The 13180-nt window shown below is 35.1% G+C and overlaps 1 pseudogene; it reads right to left on the reverse strand.

Moving 5' to 3' along the window:
* Window positions 1–10482: 10482 nt before the first annotated feature.
* On the reverse strand, window positions 10483–12957 carry LOC120082105 (beta-galactosidase 7 pseudogene; annotated as a pseudogene).
* Window positions 12958–13180: the final 223 nt, after the last annotated feature.

Raw genomic sequence — 13180 nt, forward strand, 5'->3', positions numbered from 1 at the left:
AACCATGCTTCTATCTCATTAACCATATGAACATACTCATAATTTTTTCATGGGTACAATGACAACTTCATGACAACATACTTCAAATCTAAATTTGATAATCCAAAGTAAACTTCTAAAAGAACATAGGAAAATTTAATGGAAAAGAATTTTGGCTATCCTTCTCGAACTTGGAAATAATATCTAAAATTAAATCCTCAAACTTTGTAAATTAAGGATTTCATGAAAATCTCTTTAATAAAAACTAAAGGAATAACAACAGAGAAATTTTATTTGTAGATCTTAATTGCAAAATTAAAATTTTAGGCCCCATTTGGTAACCAATTTATTTTTTGTATTTTTTTTTTTTGAAAATTAAGCCTATAGACACTACATCCATCTCCAAATTGTAAAGGAAATTATCAAGCAAAAAGACTCATCTTCAAATGACCAACGGGCATCCTCCATTAGCAAAATTCAAAATGGTTAAATGGTTAATTCATTTTATGTCTTTGTCAATTAGTGAATGCCATGTGTAAGAGTGGGCCCTACTTATTTGTCTACTTGTGATGCCTAGCGTTTTACAAACCTTTGTATAAATAGTACATTATTATATAGTGAATATAATAGGAAACATCTCTGGAAAGTTATCCTCCCCAGACAACTGCCTTTTTTTTTTTTCTTTTTCCTTTCTTTTGTATTTTTTGTAGCTTTGTTGTAGGTTGCAAAATTGTCTTGCTATAAGAGCTTATGGCCGACGTCAACTCTACAACAATTATCAATGACTCATTAGTAGCCCTCATTATAGCAGCCCTCCTTTGAATCAACTCTTGAATCAAATAACAACTATCAAGTTTGATCATAACAACTTCCTACATTGGAAGAATCTTGCTCTTCCCATATTAAAGAGTTATCGCTTGGAGAGACATTTGACTAGGGAAGACACTTATCCTCCCATGATGATCCAACCGGTAGCAATAGAACAATATATCAACCCTCCAGTTTCGACATTTGCACAAGTCATTCAACATCAATAGACTGTACCAAAATCTGCTATATCTCTTTCCAGTGAGAACTCCCTTCCAATGGTCGATTTCATAAATTGGACTCACAGAGCTTTCTAGTGGTACTAATTTCTTCTGGTTTGCTTGAGCAAATCATCCTAAAATGAGATCTAGAAATTCTCCTCCCTTTTTATACTACCGTCTAGCTTTTTGCATAAAATCTCCTTAAGCCACCTCACCCATTAGTGGAGATTAAGGGCCGAGATTAAGCCATTTATATGGGTAACTAAAAGAGAAGTTTAAAATTGAGTGTTTCGAGCAACTCGATCTTCGTTAAGAAAACTCGATAGAGGAAGGTCCTTACCCAATGAAAGATTTTGTGGCTCTCTGTTAAATACTCGATGGGAAACTCGGTGTTGGGAGCTCGCTCGATGCACACTCCTTACTCAATCGCTCGTACTCGTCGCGTGACCCTTCCTCGCTTACCCTTGACACTCGACCCCTTCCTCGATCATTTATACTCGACGCTCGACGCTTCCTCAATTTCTTATACTCGACACTCGACCCTTCCTCCATCACTTGTACTCAACGCTCGGCAACATTTACTCGATGCGTGATAATGGTGGTAACAACTAGCCCATTTATCAAGAGTGTTCCAAACCAAGACATACAACGTTGACATGTTACAAAATCTTCAATAAAGGTTTTCTACCAAATCATAATAGTGCCAAATCCAATTGGACATAGAATAATGGGCCAAACGGCCAAACTTGATTACCTAATGAAGCATTCCTAGAAGCTCAAACCAATAACCCTTTTATTGCCAACCCTGAAAAAGTTCTTGATCATGGATGGTATGTAGATAATGGTGCTTCAAATCGTGTAACTGGAGATCCGAACAACATGAATTACTCGTATGAATATGGAGGTAATGTAAAGGTTATAGTAGGTAATGGATGTGCTTTACCAATTTCCATGTTGGTTCCTGTTCCTTAGTTACACATAATGGCTCATTGGATCTGAAAAATGTGTTGTGTGTTCCTAAAATTGCAAAAAATCCTATAAATGTTTCTAAATTAGCTCAAGATAACAAAGTGTTCATTGAATTCTATGATGACTATTGTCTTATTAAGGATACCTATATGGGCAAGGTGGTGTTGAAGGAAGAGCTTAATGATGGACTATACAAGCTAGGAACAACAAGAGCCACTGGTAGTGCTTCATATTCGATTGACTCTTGCTTGAAGTCGAATGGTAAAATAATGGCTTGTTCTACTCTTGTCCAAAACAGTAGTGTTAATATTGTAGTGTCCAAGGATATTTTGCAAAGACAAATGGACATCTATCTCTAAAATTTTTTAATGATGTAGTTAAAAGGTGTAATCTGCTAATGAAAGCCAATGAAGTATTTAATTTTTATGAAGCTTGCAAATATGAAAAATCTCATGCTCTTCCTTATTCGGTTTTTTTCGCATGCTTACCCTCTCCGATTCTAAAGGGAATGTCGTCAATGGAAAAATTAATTAACAAACAAATGAATTTTTTAGATTTAAGAATCTTTGGGTGTGCATTCTATCCATGTCTCAGGCCATACAATTCTTAGAAATTGCAATACGGATTAGCAAGATGTGTGTATTTGGGTCTCAATCCAATGCCTAAAAGGCATAAGAGCCTTACTCAATGGGGAAAAGTTTTAATATCAGTTGAATTTGATGAACTTTTCTTCCCTTTTGCAACAAGTTTTTGTTTGATATTTCCTTTGCCTCAATGGTTGACCCAGATGCTTCAAGCTCCCTTCCATAGCCCCTTGGGTTGACCAACTTATTGGAGATGATACCCTAAACTCTCGTGTCCTGTAGTTTGTAAACACAGTTTTGTACGAATGTTTGTGATGTATAATATATGTTATTTTCTTCACTACTTGTCTTTGAACATTGGATGTTTTATTTTCTTTACCACAAACTAGTTATCATTGTACGAACTAGTTATCATTATGTAACTTAAGCATGTATGTGGTGACATACAAGTGGATCATGTTTTAAGTGACAACCAAAATGGTCTATAGTATATGGATATAGGAGGGAAACCTTATCTTGGTAATGCTACAGATGCGGCTCGCTTTGTGAAATAGTTATAAATGTTGTGACTTACTACAGATGGTCTGATCCTAATCATTCGTGTGGGGACATGCGAGCAGGGGTATCCTATACAAAGAGTTTATATAAGATTTGGCCACGGAGTGTTAACGTCTTGTTATATAACTTTATTCATGACAGAGACTTCATTTCATTAGGATGACCATAGGTAACATGACCTCAATCCTGAGTGAATTGGGAACTCCTGCCTTTAAGAACGGTCCTTTGATTTGCATGGATGCGAGTGGCAGGTCACCGACTCGAACCTACCACTTTAGGGATTCGTCTGATTTGGGATTTGGGAACTCAGCTATACAAGATAGAATTCACTCCTTCCCCGAAGTAGGGGTAAGTAGATAGATTACTCCCTTAAGGGCTGATCCCGAGGCTTGAACGATGTGGCGCCACACACCTTCTCATGGCCTGAGAGGTGTCCACACATAGTAGGACTATGTTGTATTGTTCATTAGAAGGATCAGTGGTACTTAAGGAGTTAAATGTAACTATATAGGCAAAACGGTAAATTCGTCCAACTGTACTTACGAGCATCTGTGAAGGGTTATCATACTGTCGATTGGTTATATCCGATAGACACAGAAATATATCTGTGATAAGGGGAGTTCAACTTTCGGTCTTTAGTGGAATGTCCAGCAGTTAACGGATAACGGATCACGTGGCTAAAGAGTTTAGTCAGCTAGTCACGTACCAATGGAGCTTCGAGCCATATGTTCATAAGGTCCCCTTGGTAGCTCAATGCATTCAATTTGAGAATCAATTTTTGGGTTAGTTTGAAATGTTCAAATTGACAAGAGGGAGTTCGATTATATATGATATGATTAAACTGGTTAATTATATTTGATATGATTGACTTTATGTATGAGATATATTAATTGGAGGAACTTGGATATAAATATGATTTATATCTAGTGGAGGAGAAAACACTATGGTCTATATGTGATAACAAAGTATAGGTTAATGAGTATAATATGATTATATTTATTATTTAATTTTGGACAATTATGGGATAATTGGACGCCATTTTCTCTGTAATCGTGTGTTAGTGGGAGGTTCCAATCAGTTTTCGTAACTGAAGAATAAAATGAAAATCATTTTCATTTTGCAAAAAAATCACGGGATTCGCTCAAGTAAAGTGTATGTTGCCTATCGCTTAGTAAACTGAGAGACTATACGATAGCTCGAATTTATTACACGATCGCATACACGCGTGTCTTTTCTAAACGATCGTCTACATTTTACTAAACGATCGTTTAGTGATGAACGTTTACTAAACGATCGTATAGACGATTGCTGCCTATTTACTACATGATCGTGTACTCCCTACTAAACGATTAAGCATTTTGTCTATGCGATAGACTCAGCCTTCTCCCACTTTCTTGATTGCTGTATACAATCTTCATTCCTCCTCCCCTCTACCAAATCCCAATAGAGCCCACTCTTTGGATTCCCACACCGAGAATACTAAAGGTTTCAAGTGGTGGTGTCGTCCCCATTTGCTTCTGTTCGTGTGGAGACCGCTCGTGAGTAGACGATCGAGTGTTGGTGAACGATTGTTGGACGTTCAAGCGAGAGCAAGATCACCTGTTCACTGAATAAATGAGATTTGCTGTGGAGAAAATTTCTTCAACTGATAAGTTTAATTGTTCTCTTGTTTGTTATTCTTTAAGTACGCCGGTAATTTACAGTATAATGCATATCTGTATGTTTGAATGTAAATGTGGTAATTTTGTCAAAATGTCTTTGGAAAGATCCGCTTCCGCTCAGAGGTACTCTTGTATAAGAGTTCTTTCACAACCCGCTATCACTATCATACCCAACTTGAGTGCTCCTTCTCCCACTCTAATTAATAGTCCTAGTCCATCAGAAAGCCCACATCATTCTTTATCTTCCCATACCCATAACTCATATACAAGCCTATTACCCAATTCTTTAGTCCTTCGACGCCAACGTCTACCACATTCACTCTACCCTCAGCTTCCACCTGTCCATCTCCTACCCTAAATAACAGCCCCCACATCTTCTCCTTTAACTTCTTCAACCCAATGCCCACTCCTTCCATACCGTTGACTTCCCTTCTACCAACCCATATCGATGTAGCCCCTCTGACTCCCCTTCCACCGACACTGGATGTTGGTCATCCCATGGTCAATCCCACCAAACCATGTATTTTTAAACCAAAAGTGTGCCTCACCTCATCTAAAAAGTCTGATTGGACCCATACAGAGCCTTAGCTGATGGCTTGGCTACTCCAATTTGGAAGAATGCTATGGATCTTGCAATTCAAGCTCTCTCTAGAAATAATACATGGAATCTTGTACCATACTCATCAGAACAAAATATTGTTGTGTGCAAATGGATCTTTCGAATCAAAATAAATTCTAATGGTTCAATCCAACATTACAAGGCATGATTGGTCGCCAAGGAGTTTCATCAAAGTCCAGAGGTCGACTTCTTTGAAACCTTCATTCTGGTCGTCAAAGCCTATACAATTAGAATTGTTCTTACTCTTGTTGTATCATACGAGTGGTCTCTTCATCAATTAGATTTTAACAATGCTTTCTTCAATGGCCAACTTGAAGAGGGTGTGTACAGTAATGAACCCCCCAATATATGTTAATGCTTATTTTCCAAATCATGCACAAATTACGGAAAGCCATATATGGGTTAAAATAGGCCCTGCATGCATGGAATAACATGTTTGAAATTCACTCTAGCTTCATGAGGATTTGTCAACAGTAGGACCAGTACATCTTTGTTCATCTACCTTAAAGTGCCTCCGCTAAAATTCTCCTAGTTTATGTTGATGATGTCATTATTACGGGAAACAACATTTCATTAATAAATAATTTTGTGGCAATTATGGATATAAAGTTTTCTTTAAAAGACCTTGGTCCCTTGAATTAGTTTCTTGGCATATAGGCTACAAGGCTTGACTATGGCTTATTACTTACTCAATCTAAATATATCAGTGATCTCCTTGCCAAGCTTGATTTGACGTCGCGCAAATAAGCACCTACTTCTTCTACAGTTGGAAAACATTTTTCAATTTCAAATGGTATTCCTCTATCAGATCCATTTGTTTATACAAGTACAATCGGTGCATTGCAATATTTAACACACACATGGCTTAACATTGCCTATATTGTCAACCACCTTAGTTAATGTTTGAAACAACCGAGAGATGTGCATTAGCATGGTGTAAAAAGGGTTCTTCGATATTTTAGTGGCACTAAAGATATGGGTCTATTAATTACTCCCTCTGAAGATCTTCACATCACTGCTTATTTGGATGCCCATTGAGCATCTAAAATTGATGACCAAAAATATGTTGCAGTCAATTATGTTTACCTAGGACAAACACTAATTTCTTGGTCCTCTAAGAAACAGTCGTTGTTTGCTCAAGCACAAATTTGAATATCGTGCCTTTGCCCACGCTTTTGCCAAGATTATTTGGCTTAGACAACTGCTCAGTGAACTTGGTATCTCCAATCAACCTCGACCTATCTTGTGGTGTGACAATATCAGTGTTGGTGCTTTGACTACGAATCTGGTGATCCATGCTTAAACCAAACATATTGAAATTGAGATGCATTTTGTTCGTGATAAAATGCTCCAAGGTGCTCTTGAAGTTATATATGTTCCCTCAGCTATCAAGTTGCCAACAGCCTTATGAAGCCTCTCTCTCACTCTCAGTTTAATTATCTTTGATCCAAGCTCAGGATAACTATGTTACCCACTCGTTTGAGGTGTGATGTTAAGGAAATTATCAAGCAGAAGCACTCACCTCCAAAGGACCAACAGGGATTCTCCAATAGCAAAATTCAAAATGGTTAAATGGTTAATTTTTTTTATATCCTTGTCAATTAGTAAATGCCATGTATAATAGTGGTCCCCACTTATTTGTCCTATTGTGATGCTTAGGGTTTTACACATCTTTGTATAAATATTGCATTATTACAGAGGGAATATAATAGGAAAAATCTCTGAAAAATTATTTCCCTAGATCGCTGCCCCTATTTTATTTTCTTGCTTTCTTTTGTATTTTCTATAGCTGTGTAGTAGGTTGCAATATTGCCTCAAATTCCTTCATTTGTTATCTATTTTTTACTCATAGTTTAAAAAATAAAGTCAAAATTTAAAAACTAAAAAAAAATAATATTTAAAAAGTTGTTTTTGTTTTTAGAATTTGGCTATGAAGAAATATGCAAATCATGGTAAAAAATTGGGAGGAAATATGCTTAATTTTCAGAAATAAAAAATAAAAAACAAATTGGTTACCAAACGGGATCTTGATTTTCTAAATTATAACTATAAATAAAGAAATTAAGGGTACTAGAATTAATAGACCAAACTTTAAACTTCAAAATAGTCTTATTTTAAAATGTGCAGAGAGTTACAATGATTGATGTTTCCTTATCATTCGTTAAATATGAATTTCACCTTTCTTAAATAAACACTTGAATTCAAAAAGCTTGTGATTTATTATGTTGTCGATTCGATTCTTATAATTTTTATATATATCACGAAGAACTGCCCTCCAACCTAGAGAAGGAGGGAAAATTACCCACACCACATCAACATTTAGCTTCATAAATCCTTTATCAGGAAGGAGCCATTTTTTTGTACCTAATGAGAGGCTGGAAGTTGTATAATTTATAATATTTTTTTGCCTTTATATCTTTACTACTTTATTTCTCTTTAATTTATACTTCATAATAAGGATATTTACTTTTCTTTATTTTCTATTTCCTAATAGGGATTTTCATATTTAAAAAAATAAAAAAAAGAATTCACTTTTCGTACAAAATTGATTAAAAATTATATGCTAGTTGTTTTCTTATTTTACACCTCATCTTTACATCCATTCTCATTTTTTTATTTTAACAAAAATATTTTAAAGATTTTTTCCAAACAATTTCAAAATTCAAATGGTAGGAAAATAAATAAAACTATTATTGTTTAAAAATTTAGAAAACGACAACTCTTCATGAGGGGGTGTTGTTGTTTTTGTTTTTTTTTTTTTTTAAATCACATTTTTAATGGAATGATATGTCTTTTCTCAAAATATGTTGCTATTTAAATTATTATAAATAGGCTCACTATTATATAATTAGGCTATAATATCAGTTCAATTAACAGTAGAAAATAACAAGGTATTTAAGTAGGCTTTATTGAATTTTTGGTGAAATTAAAGACTCATGGCATTCTGTTAATTATGGACAAGTGATATTTTTGTAATTAAACCCATCTTCTTTAGGGCTGAAAAAATCGTGATGCTTAGAGGAAGAAAGTAGTAGCCAGTTTTTTGGTGCAAGCATACACACGCAGGGAGAGAGAGAAGTCGGCGGTAGACTCAATACACTGTGGGTGTTTATCGTCCGATAGTGGGCGAGAGGCAGTGGTTTCGTTGCGTAGACTGGGTGTCCGATGTGGGTTTGTGTCCGACGGCGTGAGCGTGGGTGTCTCGCAGGTATCCGATCCGATCTGGGCGGCCGTTTTGTCCCGGTGGGTTCGCCAGTCACCAGCGACATGGCGAGACGCGCAGGTCTGTGCGTGATTTTGCCGATCAAAGGCGGGTAATGCATTTGACTGGGGCTGTTTTTTTTCAGTGGGTTGTTCTCGATTTCAAAGACGACGCTGTGTGCAAATTTCTCAGTATCAGTGGGTATCAAAATTACATATTGATGATTATTGTTGATTATCTGTAATTGTAAATTCCTCATTGCTCGTAATAAAATTGATTCAAGATGATTCTCAAAGTGGATGTAAACCAAATTGGTCGAACCATAATATACCTTGTGTTGAATTAACATTATAGGAGTAGAATGTCGATTGTCTGACATTAAATGTCTGCTTTTGTGACAAACAATGCCTCTCATGGTTTTATTATTATTATTATTATTATTATTTTATATATATAGATATATTGCTTGCACACATACAAGTCAATAATATTTCTCTTTTGCATGTACATGACTAAAATAAAATCTAAATTACTTTTATATATACAATTCAACTTTCAACAAATACAAGATTTAATTAATTTATAACAAAGAAGGTGATAAATTGTTTAATTAAGTAACCTATCAACAAGTTACATTGATCAGTATAATACATAGAGCTCTAAGTCTAAAGATTGAGAGGGCTAGTTGTTTACTTCGAGAAGAAAGAAGTTGGAAGTACACAATTTTATCATAAAAAGAAAATAATTAGAAACATAACACAAGGAAATTTTGGCAACTCCTAGAACACTATGGTAAATTTATCATCATCAATACTATCAACCAAGTAAATCATTTATATCTATTGAATTAGCTTTTTAACTCTTAACTCTCTCAAAATATTTGAGAGCTTTTCAATGTATCACCCATTTTAATCAAACTCTTTATCACTCAAGTTTGTTAGTTGCTCTCATAAAATCATTTGCATCTTCTAAGTTATTATAACTACTAAGCAGGTAATTCTAACTAATTATAAGGGGATTTTCAAAAATAAAAAAGTAAGGAAAAGTATTTAAACAAAATAGCAAAATTTAATCTTCTTTGATATAGAAACTAATAGAGGTTGATAGAAGTCTATCAATGTCTATCAGTGAAAGAAACTGATAAAAGTCTATCATTGATACTATGTGATAGATGTTGCACTGACAAAAGTCTATCAGTGTCTATCAGTATTTTTTTTTTTTTTTTTTGCTATTTCTATAAATAGTTTGACATTTATTCTATATGTGAAAATTTTTCTAATTATAATGATATTGTTCTAGCTAAGAATTCATAACATTTCTTCAAAATTTTAATCAACACAAAGAGGTTTTCAACAAGAATACTATTACCCCAAATTCACCCTAAACTTTAATTAATCACTCTGAATTAACTAAACTAATTAAGCTACATAATAGGTATATACAAGTCAATAGCTTAAAGATGTTAAATATTGATAAAAGATATGGAGATAGTTTAGTCCAACATCAGAAAATTCTTAAAGAAAATATACACACATTCCTAGCCACTATCCCAAAAACATCAACGATGAAGAAATGGGAGATAGAAATGGAATAACGAGGTTGAAGAGTGAAGAATTTACATACCACTATGACCAATCATAAGGAGCTTTAAGAAATCACGCACCAAAATATTAATATGTACCATTGATGGAAGAAATACTCAATAATAAATTAAGAGGATAAATTTCAGAGAAAAGAGTTTCACCTAGTAAATAGACGAGAAGGAAAGAATGAAATATAAATTATTGGATTAGCTCAAAAATTTGTAATCATTTGCATAGATTACATCAAACTATAAATTAATATATATAAAAGAAAAGTAGAAATACATAGCTCATGTTCCTCAATTCTTGGAACAAATTGCTTGAACTGCCAATCTTGGTGATGAATTGGTAATGTTGCCTGATCCAAATGACTTTGTACTTACTTCAATTGAACAATTTTTCATACCAATACAAGCCTTTTTCACCAAAGTAGATACGTTTCCTACATCCAATGAACCCTTCATAAATGAACCACATTGTCCCTTTGGATCTCCATAGCTAGCAAATTGAATTCCAGAGATGATATCACTTCCTTGACATGACAACTCTAAGGTGCTTCCTTCATTAACATTACCACAAATAGTACGTAAGGCAATGGTTTGAATTGACACTTGTTGAGGATTTCCGCCAATTTCTTCAAATAAAATCAAAGTGTTTGTGTCATTTGAAAGAAATGATCTTGGGACGTGATACCATCTTTGAGTGGGATTCCCACAATTTCCAGCACATTTTTTAGAGTCATATGCACCTCTATAGTCACATGTAGAATTGCAACCATCATTTCCAACAATAAGAGAAGGCCAAAATCGACCTATACTTAGCCCATTTACCCAAGCGTGGCCTTTTCCCATTCCTTGCATGTCCAATACTACTGGGTCAGTTCCTAAAGGGGTCTTAAAACTAGTTTTGTACCATGTCATTCGCCTTCCAATTGATTTTTTATTTAATGCATCCCATTTTATTTTTTGTGTTAACAATGGGTTGTAAAATTGTTCCATTTCTCCATTTAAACCAACCTTATAAGACCACGTATTATATGACAAATCAGCTGCGACCTTTCCATCTCCCATTAGATATATAGGACCTCCTTCAATTCCTGTGGGTATAGTGTCATAAAATGCATCATAGTTCTTGAGTCCAACTGTGGCACTCAATAGGGTTAAGGTGTTGGTTCCAGATTTTAATAGAATGGGTTTCTCAAACACAAAACTTTGGCCATCGCTTCTCCACTGTGATCCTATATACCTACTATTTATAAAAGCATGAAGCACATGACCTTTCGTATTCACCTGAAGTGTAATATTTTGAAGAGAGGATGTTGCATTGGACTCAACATTCGTCATGTACCATAAGTAGTCACTTCCATCGACAGTGGTTCCTTTTTGTTCCAGAAGATGGTTTGCTTTAAATGTGCCCTTTCCTTGTAAAGTGTCTCTCATGGGCTCTGCAACCCATGACCATGAGAGTTGCTCATTTTCCTTTTCATTTTTCTCCTTTACAAACATAGATATTTGAGAATTAACTTTTGCAGTGTTGTAAATCTCTTTATTACAACCATCAAGAATACTCACTGACCAAGCTGGAACAATATATTTTCCATCTACCTGCAAATCAATGGTGGCATCGTTACTTACATTTGTGTTGCTCAAGAAGCAAAATCTCTCCCCCGTTGCTTGGTTGGAGAATTTTGTTAAAGTAACAAAGTCGCTATAGTTTTTATTTGAGCGAGTTCCAGTTGTGAGAAGCTTTTCCCCCAATTTGATTGATGCATGAAGTTGTTTGAGATGCCCCCATTTAGGTTGATTCAAGTTTCCATATTCATCAAGGGGTGCATTGTAATCATAAGATGTAGTAATGAATGGTCCTCCTGACGTTCTTCCAAAGTTGGTGCCTCCATGATACATGTAATAATTGTTAAGAACGCCACCAACTTGGAAAAACCTTGCCACAGAAAATGCTACATCTTCAGCAGTTCTGTAAGGGTCTTTCTCACCCCATTTCTTGAACCATCCTAGCCAATTTTCAGTAAACATTTTTGGACTATTAGGATTGTTAGGAGTAAAATTTTCACAATAGAATCCATTACATGTATTGATAATAGGTTGTGGGGCATCACTCTGTTGGCACATAATCCATGGAACGTCAATATTAAGAGATTCGGCCATTTGAGCGCACCAATTGATGTATGTTTTTCCTGCATTTCCATAAGGTTCCATCACGTTTCCATACTCATTCTCGATCTGAGCTAAGATTATTGGTCCTCCTTGTGGTGCAAAGAGTTTGGCTTGTTTACACATATCCACTATCTTCGTTGTAAAAATTTGCATTTCATTCTTGTAGACTTGATTATCAGTTCGTATTTGGATTCCCGGCATATTGTGTAACCACATTGGGAAGCCTCCATAGTTCCACTCAGCACACACGTAAGGACCAATCCTCATGATAGCATAAAGACCTGCTTCTTGAATAAGCTTGAAGAACTTTATGAAATCTAGGTTTCCTGAGAAATCATACTTTCGTTGTTGAGGTTCATGACGATCCCAAAAAATGTATGTCTCAATTGTGTCTAGTCCACCATCCTTAGCTTTTTTAATTAGATCAGGCCACATCTGAACTGTGCTCCGTGGATAATGAATTGAACCCGAGAAGATAATGTGTCGTTCACCATTGATAATTATGGCATTGGAATCATATGAAACATTTGCTCCTATACAAAAAGATATACATGCTAAAGTTGCAATAAGACGAACAACAAGGTATTGAAGCTTAAACATCTTTGAATCTATAATCTACTGGTTTGGTTTACTTATTCTTCAAAATTGATATGTTTATATAGGAATACTTGGTGATGAAGTGGAAGCTCTTTGCAATCTATAATTGTACAATAATTCGGGTGCAGTTGGATCTCCTTTATTTCAGGAACAGTAATGCTTATTGAGTGGTTTGATGATGGATTCTATACATAGAAACTCTATTAGTGAATGTTCACCATAAAAC

The sequence above is a fragment of the Benincasa hispida genome, chromosome 7 (genome assembly GCF_027475165.1).
Source record: "Benincasa hispida cultivar pf3 chromosome 7, pf3_genome.v1.1, whole genome shotgun sequence".
Classification (NCBI taxonomy): domain Eukaryota; kingdom Viridiplantae; phylum Streptophyta; class Magnoliopsida; order Cucurbitales; family Cucurbitaceae; genus Benincasa; species Benincasa hispida.